Below are 14,704 nucleotides of genomic sequence, written 5' to 3'. Positions count from 1 at the left end.
TAACACCATTTTTAGCAAGAAACTCCACCTTATTCCCTATGCATGCCCCAACAAATGGAGAACACTGACCACAGAGGAGCATGGTGCTACAAGGATGTAGACCGCAGCCTAGGAGGACATCAATTTTTTCTCATTTTAAACCTGGGAATACAAATGGATGCTTCAAAAGAATCCTTCCAAGGTGCATTTTTTACCAAGAAACTTTATACTGTTACGTGGCTGATTCCTCACATCTTTCTCTAGGTTTGACGAAGAGTATTTACCATTTGCAAATATTGCCACCTTACTGACTATTCATACCACATTGTCCATTAATCTACACACCAACACAGATCCTTCTAGGAGCTAGATGCATGCTGCTACTAATATTTTGCCGTGTTGGAAATGGCAAACTTGATGCTAAATTACGTATTTATTTTTTCAGATGCTTAGCCAGCTTGTCTGCTTGCCGCAGCATGATGTTCTCATTAATAGAGCACCTGATTGCCTATCCTCTTGTTTGGGTCCTGTCGGGAACGTTTTGAAAATCCAAGTGAAAACAGGCAGATAATTTTCATTTGTCCCATATATGCTGACATGCTCAAAGAGTGCTAATAGATTGAATTGGTTTTGCAAATGCCCTTCCAGAGTCCCCATTCTATCTGCAACTTTCAGATATTTTGTCATTCCAGTCTGGTTTTAGTCACAGGTAACCATCACTCCCTGCTCTGCTTTCCCAAACACCTATTTCAGAGGGCTTCTGCAACATCTGCCACCCCCTGATTCTCAGAGCTGATACCAGCCAGGCTGCACACTTCCCCTAGCAACTTAGCAACTTCATTCTTAAATTCATTCAGACCATCAGATGTACTGTGCGACTTTGGTCAAGTTGCTTAACTATTCCGTCTTGCTGTTTCCCCTCCTCCCCTTTGTATAATAAGGTAAAAGTAGTTATCTCCCTCACAGTGTGTTGGAGAAACTTAAGTCATTCATTTTTGTAAAGTCCTTTGAGTCCTTCAGAAGGAAGATGCTACGAAAATGCAAAGCACTATTATTCAAGGACTTAAGAAGTGTTCCTAAATACATGTGTATATATATATGTGTGCTTTTTAGAAAATTTCAGTCCACTTCTAAAAATGTGAGTTCTATATGAAATGCTTCTGTGATCAGACCTGTTTCTAATGCATTCACACGATACTATACATAGGAAAGAACTGCCTCTATTTGGATGGTTGCTCTAGATTAATTGTTTTATCCTATCTTTTCCCTGCAAGCATCCCTTACATATTAATATGTAACAACGAAAGGATTATGATATCAGGACGACTGCAACCTCTGGTTTCAAGTTTTTTCCATGTAATCTTCCCTTTTTTTTTTTTTTTTCATTCCATTTTTAATGCCTTTCTTTTCCTCTTTTGTTCTTTTCTGCTTGCTGAGTAGATTATGTGGTTTCTCCCCCGAATTTCCGATTAAGCTGAAACTGGGGTATGATTTTTGCCTTTGCTTATGCCTACATTGTCAGAGCAGCATCCATGGCAGTGCCCCAGCTCAAGGAGCAGGGCTTACCTTGCCACTGCACACACTGGTTCTTTGAAGGTACTGCAGACCCAGCCAAGCTCCCCTCACCCAGCATCTTCTCCCATTTTCCTATCGTTCCTCTGCTCCTAACTGCATGTTCCAATAATCCCTCCTTTGTGTTTACACATTGCCAAAGAGCTACCTTTTGACCTCAGAAGTAATTTCTTTCCTGTTGTCATCTCCACCTCTCTGATAATCACTGTGGCAATTTTTTCTGAGACACCTTCTTGCTATGTGGCAGAGACACTGATGACCGTCAGGTCAGATCCCTGAAAACATATTGCTCATTAACCAGAGGAATGGGCCTGTTGCCTTTTCTCTGAGTCTCAGATGGCTGCCCGGTCAGGACAGGTGATTTTCCATCCAGCTGTACCCATCTCTGAGGCTGCTTCCAGGAGCCATTTCTCTAAGAGCCAGTGGCTCTTAAAACTGGAAAATCACAGGCTTGTTTGCTGTGAAGCCCACCCGCTCTGTCTGGGCTATTCCCCCAGCAAGACATCAGTACAATTTAAACATGTGTTTAACTGTGATTAACGAACTGTATCGGTATTGCTTCATCATACAGTGTTTCCCAAGACCAGGCTGGATTTTAAGAAGCTTGTTCCACCCTCAGTGCTAACTCCAGCCCTTGCTCCACAGTAGCTCAGCAAGTCCAACTTCCTCCAGTGCTCAGAAGCGGCTTCCCAGACCACATGTTATTCCACATTTCTTCCCCTTGCTTGAGGGGGGTGGATGTATCCTCTACAGTTCTTACATCCAGGGTTTATTGATGATCCCCGATGCTCTGGGTCAGCAGGCTGGGGCTGCAGGAGACCTCGGCTCCCACGGTGCCCCTGCCACCCGCTCTCCTGCTCACAAGCCACACGGTCCTCAGGGACTGGCCAGCACGAGCTCAGCAGTTGCCAATTATAGCTTTTTGTGGTAATTCAGTAATTGATACCATCGTCCAGGCTCCTTGAAGAGATGTTTTCTGATTCATCTATCCCTCTCACAAGTGGGATAGATGGGAACAGGAAAAGCCAGGTGTCTGTGGCACCAAGAGGCAATCTGTAAACTGTATTTTGTCTGTTTACTTGAAAGCACAAAATTTGTCACTTGTGTGAGTAATTTGCTGCTAATTATGAGCTTACAATCTGCAGATAGGAAAATCAGAGCCAATGTGCGTTTTCAGAGGAAAAGGGAAATTACTCCAATTACTATATAATTATGCACTTAGCTGGGACTTGCTCCTGAGCCTTTCTAGAACATTGCTTTTCAACTTGAGCAAGTTTACATACAATTGCATTAGTGTGTATGTGGAAAGGGAGGGTAGCGTATGCCAGGGAGAGCAAAAACCCAGAAGACTAGCAGCAGCCCATAAGCCCCAAGGTATTAAACAGTTAAAATTTCCTTCTCAAATCCCTGAAGAGCAGTAACTCTTGGCCGAGACCGTGCAGCATTTACACGTCTCTGCTGTACATCACGCAACCCGTTCACCTTTCGCTATTCCAGCCCTGAACTCCCCAAGCAGAGCTCTTCCCCCCGCTCTGGCCCATGCCACAGCCCGCTTCTTCCCATCCAAAGCTCAGAAATGCAGTTTGCTAAACTCAGTTCCATATGTTGTACCTGGTAAGTGAACACAAATGACGGAAGGGAAAAAACTCATTTTCATCCCTGATTTAATGCAGCGTTGGACTGGGCTCACCAGAGCTGCCAGGCCAGTGGGCTGATCTCTTGCAGTGTAGGACTGTGCCCCCAGCAGCTGCAAGCTGGGGTTTGCTGATGCAGTACTCCACAGCTTCATTTTGTCTCTCCTTTGTCAGAAAATGAAAACCACAAAAATCTTCATTGGATTAAATCACACAGTTATTGAGTTAATAGTCTAAGGGCAAAGAAATGCGAGCCGGAGAGGTAAGAGATGTTGTCAACTGAGATTTGAAATGGGGTGAAGAGTCTGTAAGGCAGGGAGCTACAGGAAGGAAAATGTTAAATACTTAATTGAATTTGCATAAGTGATTTCTTAATGATAAACTAGGGATAGGTGAAGCAGAGAAATTAGAGATGGAGAAGACTTATTAGGTCATCTAGCCCATAAAGCACTTCAGATAAAATAACAGACGCCCTTCCTGCTCACCCACACCCCACTTTCACTCATTCTTGCTCCTTCTCCTTTTTGCATACACATATGAACTCCCTGGATTTCATTGACATCCCAAACCTACAGCAAATATTTTCAGAAGTTCTAATCATTTCTAATTTTTCTTTAAATGAAAGGAATATAGTGCAGAATTAATTAGCATCCTTGAAGATGGATGTTCTTTGCTTGTTTCTACTACGGACAAGGCAGAGGCAACATGTATTTGTTTCCTTTGCTGGCTGTCCCTTTTGCTGCAAAACAGTCTTCACCAGACGTGGAGACGGAACTGAGCCCAGGGGCTGCCAGCTAAGATCCCTGGCTTGGCAGGCACCTCGGTGCCAAACAGGGCTTCTGTTTTCGCTACGCAGACATTTATCTACCTGGAAATGGGCAGGCACCCCAGAGAAAAAATCATTAGGCACAGGCCTCTAAGAGCCGTAAAATTATCAGGATTAAGGCTGAGTCAGTCACAGGGATGGTTTCTGGGCACCAGAGCTATGCTGTTACGCAGGGATCAGCATCCCAAGACCCACGCTGAGCTCTTGCCAGCAGCTGGAGCAGCTGGAGCTGGAAATCTGGTTAACTTCTGCAGCTGGTTTTCTCTGGGAGCCTGTGGGAAGGGCTGTGCCAGTTCTCCAGGGCATCTTTCATGAGCCAGAGTGTGTCTGGGAGGCTTTGGGGCTGTGGAGAAAAGCACATATGTTTGGTCACTTAGCAGAATCTACAGGGAATTTTTTGTTTTGCCCATGACAATAACCAGCCTCTGGATAAAATGTCATCTGTCAGGTTTCACCACAGAAATATGAATGGCTTGCACAGTTCTTCTCCTTCCTAGACATCAGAAGGGTAGTTTGGATCAATGCCAGTTTCACTGGGGATAAGCTAACACAATAAACTAATTTTTCAATAATAGTAGTCTGATCTTTTTAACAGATTTGCTTCATTTATGTTTGCTCCAGTTTTGCCCTCTACTTTGTACCCATGCAGGATGAGCAGGGTGAGCTGGCAGTTCTACCTGGGGAAGCAGAAATTTTAAGTGATTATTGTAGGAGAATGAGGAGATGTTAAATTTAGATTCATAGCAAAATGTACTTGAGAAGCTGGTCTGAGATCAGAAACCCACCAGGAGATGACGTCCCCATCCAAACCTGTTTCCGTTTTGTGCAGTGACTCCTTGCAAGATACTGGCCATTCCAGGGGAACCACGGACCAGATTTATTCCAGTAACTTCAAACTGTAAGTGCATTTGTGAAAAGAACAATCTGCCCATTAATGGCCTGAAAGAAAGGACAAATTAATCAAATGAATGACTGAGTATGAATTATTCTGCCAGTCCTTCAAATCTCCAAATGCAGTGCAAGTCCTTTCTAACCCAACCTCCTCGTCAAATCTTATCCCCTTTAAAAAGCTGTTGTATTATTTGCCTGAATTATTCATGTGCTGAAATAAATGTGTTGGTTATGGAGTTGTCCCATCTCCCTTTCCTTCTGCTGAAAATACTATTTAACTTAAAGGTGGCAGTTATATAATTTAATCTTTGCCGTCCATTATTAATGAATTTTAACATGAAATATGTAGGCATTTTCCCTATTCTGCCTTACAGAGGGCTGGCCATAATTATGTCAGATGGAATTTTTTTTCTCCTTTTTTTGAAGAAGTATTTATTAGAAACTGTCCTCCATGGTGCTGACAGAGGAAGTTTAAATGGAAGAGTAATTTCTGCCTCCTTATTTTTAGCCTTCTCATAGGGCATTTTCAAAAGTGGACCTTTCGGGTGCCTTATGACCTATTGGCTTGAGCCCTATGGCCCTTCCAGGGGTGATGGATCTCTGCCCCTGGCAGCAGTTCTGATAGACTCAGCAGATACAATAGCGAAGGCGAGTTTGGCGAGACCCTTTCTTGAGTTTTCTCATGAATGTTCTCACTTTGGAGACGGCTACGCTTCCTGGTTTATGTATCTGGCAAGGGAGCATGGGGAAAGGATATGCCCATCCGCAACATGATTGCTGGCAACAGCACCTGGAATTTCTCATTGCCAGCCCCCCTCCTTCTGACAAGACCACCCCCCTTTCACGGCTGCCAGCTCCCCAGGGCCCAGAGCTGCCCCCACTGGGTGTCCCTTCCACCCCCGGTTCCCCTGCGCCAGGAGCCCAGGGCTGCCACCGTCTTTTCTCCTGCTTTCTGGTGCGATTATTCTCACTCCTGTTTGCACACACAGATGGAGCTCAATGGATCCCTAATAGCATCATTTACTTAATTAACATGCAATTAGCTTAATGAATATTTTAACCTCATTATGTAGTTACTCATCTTTATCTGTTGTGGGTAAGTCTAGTGCCCAGCTCTGGCCGATTATATAAAGACAAGCCAAATTAGTCTGGCTCTTCAATTATGTTCGAGGGGCCTGTTTATATGGCTCTTTCTCCCTCCATTTATTCATCACGACTATGATGGAAGGGCTGGGATTTATGGAGGCAGAACATGTGTGTTTCTTCATCTTCCCCTGAAGAACTAGAAATTTCCTTAGAGAAGAGACAGAGGCAGGGAGTGGTGATATTAAACTCTTGTGAGTGGGTGTGTGGTGTATTCTGCTGACTTGGGCAGGATGGACCCTATTGCTCTACCCACAGGACAGGCTTTCTTGGCAGCAACATCTCCCAGCTGTGGGTCTTTCCCATTTTCAGCCTGCTATATGGTGTGGTACACACTTCACGGTGTGACAAATGCCCTTCTCCATAATGTCCCTCAGGCTCTTGTATCTCAGCAGAATCAATATGTATGCCTTGCAGGCATGGAATGGTTATCTCCCAAGCCACTGACCTGCATGTGGAAAACTCCTGAAAAAAGTGTCCGAGGCTGGCAAGCAAACCGCAGCCCTTTGGGTCCAGGCGAAGGAGGTGGAATCTTGTCCAGAAGTACTGTAGTAGGAGGGGAACAAGGAAAGGTTCCTGCTTTCCTTCATGTGATCTTGTTGGCAGATTTGACCTTCTTCTGCACAGCAGGTATCTTAGCAAAGCTTGGCAGGAGTCTGCCTTGATGCGAAGTTCCCATCGCTTCCTCCCATCCAGGCAATTATTTTGTAAATGCAGCTAGGGGCAGAGGGGGGAAGCAAGTGTGGGTGGGGGAAGAAGGTTTGCTTGAGTCAAGAGTGACCTCTTGAGCTGACTGCAAAGCAATATGAAAGACAGACTTGTTCAGCCTTACCAGACGGTAGATCACATCCTGGATTTCTAACTGGGGCGCACGTGTGAGGGAAGATCTCGCTTCCAGCATCCTCTGGGGAGAAAATGAAACACATCTCTATATTGACTTGTTTACTGCTGGCATCTCAGCAGCCCCCTCACTGAGTCTTCCTTCTAGTTATGGCCTGGGGAAGGCAGTCATGCTTCCTACCCCATGCCTGAGGAAGCAGGCTGGTGAGAGCCATTTGGTCTCAATGGGAATCTGCGGAGAGAGAGAGAAATGGACTTCAAAGATCTTGACAAAAAGAAAATATCTCTGGTAAAATGCCATTGGAAAGTTAAGAAAGCAGTGAGCACTATTTGCTTCAGGCTATGCTTTTTGTTGTTTTGAGTCAGCAAGGTTAACCAGAGAAATAGAGCAGAAAGTTGAGATTATTGGGAACGGCTACAGTTGGGTTTTCAAAGCCTTCCCACATACTTCAAAGGAAAACAACAAACTTTATTTATACAATGCATACTCCTGCCACCTGAACCCAGAACTGGCTGTGAAGAGGAGAGAATTGAAATACTAAGGGGGTGTTAGCAAAGAACAAGTGCAGAAATAATGAGGAATATCTTAGCAAAAGGAAAGCTATGTCCCCTCCTCTGCAAAGCCAAGGGTTCTGTCCTGCAGGGCTGCCACATGTCCTTCTTGAGGCTGCGCTTTTCTGACGGGGTTCACCCCCCTGCCAGGCCAGGCCCAGAGCTCTCAGTCAGCTGTTTACAGCTCTGACTTAGCATGTCGTGTTCAAATTCTGTTGAGGTATCACCCGGCTCCTGCCCTTACCGAGGAGCATCCGTGTTCGATGAGGTAATGAGCTGAGAAGATTTGTGGGTGTGCATATTGCAGCAGGGTCAGCCCGTGCAATCCATGTAAAGAGCACTAAGTCTGCATTATTTGTCTTAATCTGGCACTCTTACAGAAACAGCTGTTACTGGGGCTGAATACTTTATCGGCAGGACAAACACAGCTAGAACAGCCATCCATCCCAAAGTCAAGTGGACAGACTCGTATTGCTCGGTGCTGTGACTGCTGAAGCCTAAGGATCGGGACTAACGTTTATTTGTCCTCATCCTTTGGCTTGACGGAAACAGCCTTGCGTTGCAGGGAAGGATGGTAGTTCAGTCCCCACCTCACCCTGTAGCTACCACGAATCATTCCCAGTGCCCCCCCCCCCAGCACCAGGGAGGGCCCTGTGCCCCCACCCAAGACGAATGAAAAGTATCTTTCCAGAGATCCATGTGTCGCAGGACTTGAAGACCATAATCTCTGGTTATCATTGATTTCTAAGTGGGCTTTCCCCAAAATGTTTCTGCTGATGTGGTATAACTGAGGCAAATTCTTGGCCAGGGTGAACTGAAGTCAAGCCACTGGCTCCAGTGGGCTTGAGCCACTTTAGACCCAGGCAAACCTTTTTGCCATGTGACACAAGGCAAGACACCCTGCCACAGTCAGGAGAAGGACTCCACATGCTGCTGCTGGAGACAGGGCTCTGTGCCCCCGGCAGTATTTGTGCACGAGCCAGAGGGAGCAAAAGCCTCCTCTCCTGCAGGTCAAGAGCGTAAAGGCTTGCATTTGGGGGGTGAGGATCCCACCGTATAAACCTTCTCAGGATCCTTGGGTGTGACTTCAGAGCCAGCTAGGTACTGGAACCCTTTGTGTGCACAGCACAAATGTGAATCCAACCCAACAGACTAGCTGTTCCTTTTTAAAGGATTTTGGGGTGTCTTCATAGGACGTTCACGGGGATTCCGCATTCACCGCCCCGCTCTGCATCAGCTGGCAGGTTCAGAAGAGGCCAAGGGCTGGCATCCTCACTGTTGGCCCTAGCTGGGGAATAATGGCACTGCCCCGTGTGGGAAGCTGTTCTTTTCCTACTCGCTTGTTAGAGAGATGACTTTATTCACCAGGGCTGTCAATCCAACACCTTTGAGCAGCAGGAATTCTGTTTAAAATAAAACAATCGACCTGAAGTTGATAATCAGATGCAAATTATGTACCAGTATGCAGAAGACAAAGAGAAGATTTACATAAAATGTTTGTATGACAGCAGCTAAGTATCTCTAATTTCTTCCCAGAAGGTATCAAAGCACAGAAGGTAATAATTCCCCATCCAGCTCATCTCCCTCGCTTCTAGCACAGCCCTCACTCAGCCTGCAGTCCTGTGTCTCAGGACAGACCAGTCCACCGGTGAGCTGCCCCTTCCCCTCCCACCTGCCCGGGGCAGCAGCCCGCTGCAGGGGGCTCAGGTCGGGCTTGGTGGCAGAGACAGCACTGTCGGGTTTTTACCTCAGGAATCTCTTTTCCAGGAGGAGAAGCCATTAGGTTAGAAGGTGAAATGGATTTGCTGCTGCTCTTCTGTATTAACAGAGTTTGTACAACAACTGCTCTCTATGGAGCTTAAAATAGTCTTTTGAGGATAGCAAACTCCTCACCAGCTTCAAACCAACAGCTAAATCTTGTATAGAAAGAGCAAGCCAGGGTGCTGTTACTGGCATAGTTTCTCTTTTGCAAGCAGCCAGGAGGTTTTTGTGTGGTAGGATATAGCGGGTATGTGCTTTGGCCGGTCTCCAGCTCAAAACACTGTCCTTGTTGGGGCTGGGGCCAGTGTCGATCAGGGTCTGACATGTCCCCCAGAGCCAATGGGGATAATTCACCAGTGCTAATGGTTAACCTATAGGTTTAAGTAGGTCTGCCAAATCCCGAAGCTTTGCAACGTGACTGCTGCACATCCTTGGGTTTGCAGTGGAGCCTGCAGATCTTCCTAAGGAGTGCAGGTGAGGTGGCTTCAGCATGAGGGTCCTCAAAGGCTGCTTCTCCTCAGCTTGGCATTAGCTCAGGACTTTCGGTACAGCACTCAGAGGATGCTAACTGCCCCCTTGTTTGGAGACCACAGGGAACCCTCCTGCATGGTGCCCTCCAGCCATGCTGTGCTCATTGGGGTTGGCGGCTGCTCAGATGCTGGGAAAGATACAGTGAGAAGGGAAAGGGTGCTCATCAATGTAGGGGCTGTGCAACTCATTTCAAACCCTGAAGCAGCATGACACAAACGAAAGGGAAAAACTGGGGTTCTCCAGAGATGCCTGTACAACACACACGAGTCTGACTCATCTCTGGCTGCCCAGAGGCCCTTCTGTCAGATGGGAAGAGCTGAGCTGTGGCAGTTGCAGCAGCGGCTGCAGCAGCAGCAGTGCCCTGTTCTTGTCATTCACTGCCATCTGCTTCCCCAGCCAGAATCTACAGCTACTTCCCCCCTGCCCCCAGCCGGTTAAAAACATGCCCTGATTTTTGCCTTCTGTGCAGTATTTTATTTCTGTTAGTTCTGGAGCGATCTCAGCTGCAGTTCACCCAGAGAATTGCAGGGCAGTCCCATCTTTCTCCAACTACATCTCGATGTAGTAGCTATTTTTACTCCAGCAGTCATTGATACGTGTGGATGTGGTCTCTCCACTCCCCCTTGCCCCGCCTTCCCCCCCCCCCACCCCCCCCACATATGTGTGCACCAGGGCAAGAAACAAAAAAGCTGATGCTTGGAGCAGATTAGTTTGCATTACACAGCCGACAGGCTTTCTTAGAGAGGGCTAGATACTGGGAATTCAGCATTTCCCCTTCATCAGTGATGGATTGTCTCTGCGTCTTGGGGGGATTAGAATTCTGCATTTTGAGTCACTCTTGGCAAATCCAAAAGTAACAAAAATGCACCTGTAATGTGAAATCAGGACTAAGAGAACTTACCATTTCCTTCCTTGGCTTCATAAATGTGCTTTTTTCATCTGCATTGCTGGCTACTTTATTTAAGACTTACAGGGACCGGGGCCTTTTTCATCCCAAAGCACTTGATAAGTACTGTAAAAGAGGTAAATACAGTGTTTGCCCAGGCTGGACAGATGAACACAGATTAAATCCTGCACTCGTGTGCCCAAGACTACAAACCTCCCATTAACTGCTACTGTTTTCCAACAACTCTGCTGATGATGTTTTCATGTTCTTTCTGCCATACAAAATATTTTTAGATCGGTATTAACCTCTCTGTGCTTATGTGGGTGGATGCATGTGTGTGTATATTATTACTCTTAGTATTAACAACTGCAAAATGTACCTGCTTGATTCACAGCCTGAACAGCAGAAACTACTGAACATCATCGACTTGTGTGCTGAACACAGGGCAGGCTGTGTACCTACTAGGAATGAGGAAGCCCAGCTACGAGGAATGTGTAATCTTGCATTCATGTTATTGCTTTTAAAATCTAAGAATAAGGTTACAATCTATTTCTCTTTTAAAGGCCTACTTCCGTTCCTCCGCAATTTTGTCTTGTGAAATGTGTTTAGCTTGGAAAAGACCAGGCTCATTCTGAAAGCAAGGCAGAATGTTTGTGAAACATCTGAAGGAGAGCTTATCAAACGATATGGGAGCAGTGGTTTATTAAAGATTTAACCCCTTTGACATTTTCCTTTTTGTTTACTGTTGTTCACATCCCTCTAGCTCACAAATACGTTGTTCACTGTCCTTCAGATTTTCCGTATCATTAATTCAGGCTGGAGGCTCCAGCAACAGCTGTACTTGAAGAAGCTAGATTATAATTGAGAGAAATTATTAATGATTATGTTGATGCCCTCTACCTTTCTTATTGATTTCTCTGGAAATCATCAGCTTGATCGTATCCCCATGGAGCTCAAACGGGAAGGGGGCATGCGTGTGAACGTCACGGTCCCCTGAAGTTTAGCTGTGTGTGCTAAGGGCACAGGAGAAGTTCCCTCCTGCTTGGGGTAAGCCATTCCCATTCCCAATACACCCCCCTTTCCAGCCTGGCACAGCGAGATTGCATCATGTGTACTAGCTACATTTTATAAGGCAGAAGAATTTGTTTTATACAAGACAACCCAATTATCTGCATCCTTTCATTTAAGTGGGAGGCTACATCTGCAGCTGTAAGATAGTGATTCCAAGCTCTGCTTTGCAGATGCACATTTCTCTGCCTTATTACCGACAGGGCTGGTTTCAGGCATGGGCACGGGCAAAGCTACCAAAGGTGGGAACCTGCCCGGGGCAACCAGTAGCCCAGTTTGCCTGGGCTGGAAGGGATGGGGATGGTTGCAGCTGCAGCAGGCACAAGCCAACTCTTCAGCCTTTCCCCCCACCAAGCTGTGTGGTATCAAGGCGGTAGAAAAAGAGAAACATCCCAGGAGGGACCCACACTGCTGCTGCCCCGCAGCTGAATTTTGCCTGCCCAAGGGTGAAGAGAAAATCCTTGGGCTGCAAAATTAAATTGTGCCTAACCTGCTGATAAGCCTTGAGCCAACTCTGATTATAGAGGTATCTTCACCTCCTTCTATTTTGGCTACAGAGAGAGGCTTATTGAAACGTTGATTTTGATCCCTGTTAAGAAAAAAATAAAGAAGGAGAAAGACAATAAAATTCCTCTTGCTTCAAGATTTTAGATTTAAGCCTCAGTGACAATACAATATTTTCTGAAAGTGTTAAATTACTTGAGAAGGAATATTTTGATTCTAAAATCATTTACATTACCTCCATTTCAATATGTTTTCAGCATCTGCCACTTTTTTGTGACCCTCTCTGAGTCCAACATAAACACATTATCCTGCAAAGTCTTAAATAAAGGTAGGTTCCACACTGTTTCTGCAAAAGGCAATTTACTAAATCAGGGATGATAAATGTAGAACTGCGGTTTGAGAATGAAATGTGATTCTCCACCGAGACAAGCAAGGAAAAAAATAAAAGAAAACTGTTAATATGAGAAATTTCTGTTGGTAATTTCTTGATCAGACAATGCTCATTTTCCAGAGAGACAGGCATCTCTTGGTTCCTGTGAAATATTATTTCTCAGGCACCTTCCATCAAAATGTCTGCTGTTTATGTGGGCTCAGAGGTACTTTTTCCAGACACGGTGAATGAAGAAGACACTTCACACAGGATGTTTGGAGCAGGGATGAGCTCACTCCCTGTCAGCTAAGGTGGTCAAACTCCATATTATCCCCAGGACCGGGTATGTCCAGGGTAGCTGAACTGGCTCCTCAGGCAGAGGAAGGTGCATTTTATCCCCTTCCTCCCTTCACCTTCCTATCAGCCCCTCCAGCCCCTCTGGCCGCCTGCAAGGGCAGGACCGTAGGTGAATTCTGGCAGGGCACGAAGCCAGTGAGGGGGTGCCAGAAGGTGGGATGCAGAAAAATAAGGGCTGACTGGACAGAAAGAAGGGACTATGCTACCAGGTCGTGGGGACGCTGCCCAGCCACCCCTCCAAGCCTCCCCCCACCCTGCCCATGGCCCAGGACCACATTTCAGCCCAGTCCTCAGTCCCTGCCCCAGCAATGCCTGGCTTTCCCCAAGTTTCAGTTGACCGCTTGCCCTCAGCATCTTTCCAGCAGTCCTTGCTTCTCTTCCCATGCTTCAAGCTGTCCCAGTGTCCCGGTTTTGTCCCTCCTTCTGGCTATTTCCCACACCCACCTTTCTCTGCCCAGCACCATTAACACCTAGGCCAGTCCTGCCCTGGCTTCCCACCTGCTTCTCCCTCTCTCCTGGATCTTGCTTGTTTCTCCAGTCCTTCCTCAAGATGGGTGGAGCTCTTATCTCACTCAGTCCTGATGCCAGAGACCAGGAAAAATCAGAAAGGGAAAACCAGAGGCATTTATTCCTCAGTGCCAGTGTCACATGCCATGAAACCTTCCAGCAAGTCAGATATTGTGGCTTACCTGCAACTCTGAGGGCTACTGAGCAGCTGTAAATCAGAACCCAAATGCCTATTGTTCCTTCAGATTACCAGTTTGTGTATCCTGATGGAACATGGCACTGCTCTGTGTGAAATACAAATGAATGGTTTATTATTGGCTTCTCAGAAATCAGGACTGGAGCTTGCTCCTCACAATGTGCTCTGATTAGAACAGGTCAGACCAGCAGTGTTTCTTCTGTGTCTGTAATCTGTGAATAATTTGGTCCGTATAAAAATTACGCTGCCTTTCACTAATTTTCCATCTTGATTTCACTAATAGGGAAGTCTGCTGCTGTTACTCAAAACCCTCATCTGGTTTTCCCAAGGAAGTTTGGATGCAGGTGTTGGTTTAGCAAGAAGAATCAATTCATCCTTCAGTGGAGTGCAGCCACCTGAGGAGCTGCATGGAGAAACTTCTTTGGAAACCCACGGGGCGAGTGTGCAACATTCAAGACATGAGTGGTTGTGCATGAAAATACAGTAGTGCCTGGTGAGCCTCTAGAGGGAGGTTGCAACAGAGGGGATTAACGTTTTCAAGCTTTAAAAAAAGCACTGCCTGCACAATAGGTAAATCCAGCCCTATCCAGACTCCAGTGTCCCTGTATTTGGCTTTACATTCTGTGTTATATTCCTCCCCCCCTGTGAGGCACTGAGCGATGATGTGCAGTAAAGCTGGTTGCTCCCAACATCTTAATGGCACAGTGTGAGGTCACCCATCAGCCATGTGTGCCCAGCACGTCACTCTGGAAGCAGCAATAGCCATGGCCATCGCAGTCCCTGGCTTTACTATCAGGCTAGCATGATTAGCTCTTTTCATCTTTCTTCTGAGGACTAGATGTAACAGAAATCAAACTTCAACCTCTGCCAGCCTATAAAGGGTGGAGGAGGTGGAGGTTCCCAGCGCGTTGTGTGATCTGTTGTTTCTTCTCTGGCCTGAAAGACAGGGAGAGGAGAAGTGTCTTTGCTCCACATTCCCACTAACTTTCTCGGCGTGATGAGCTAGCCAGCTAATAAGCAGGTAATTATACATCAGAATACACAGTTCAGAGGCAATGCCGGCTGCCTGCAATGAGCTGAAATGAGG

The sequence above is a fragment of the Falco naumanni genome, chromosome 12, assembly GCF_017639655.2.
Source record: "Falco naumanni isolate bFalNau1 chromosome 12, bFalNau1.pat, whole genome shotgun sequence".
In the NCBI taxonomy this organism is placed as follows: Eukaryota; Metazoa; Chordata; class Aves; order Falconiformes; family Falconidae; genus Falco; species Falco naumanni.
Note: the sequence above shows the minus strand (reverse complement) of the source record.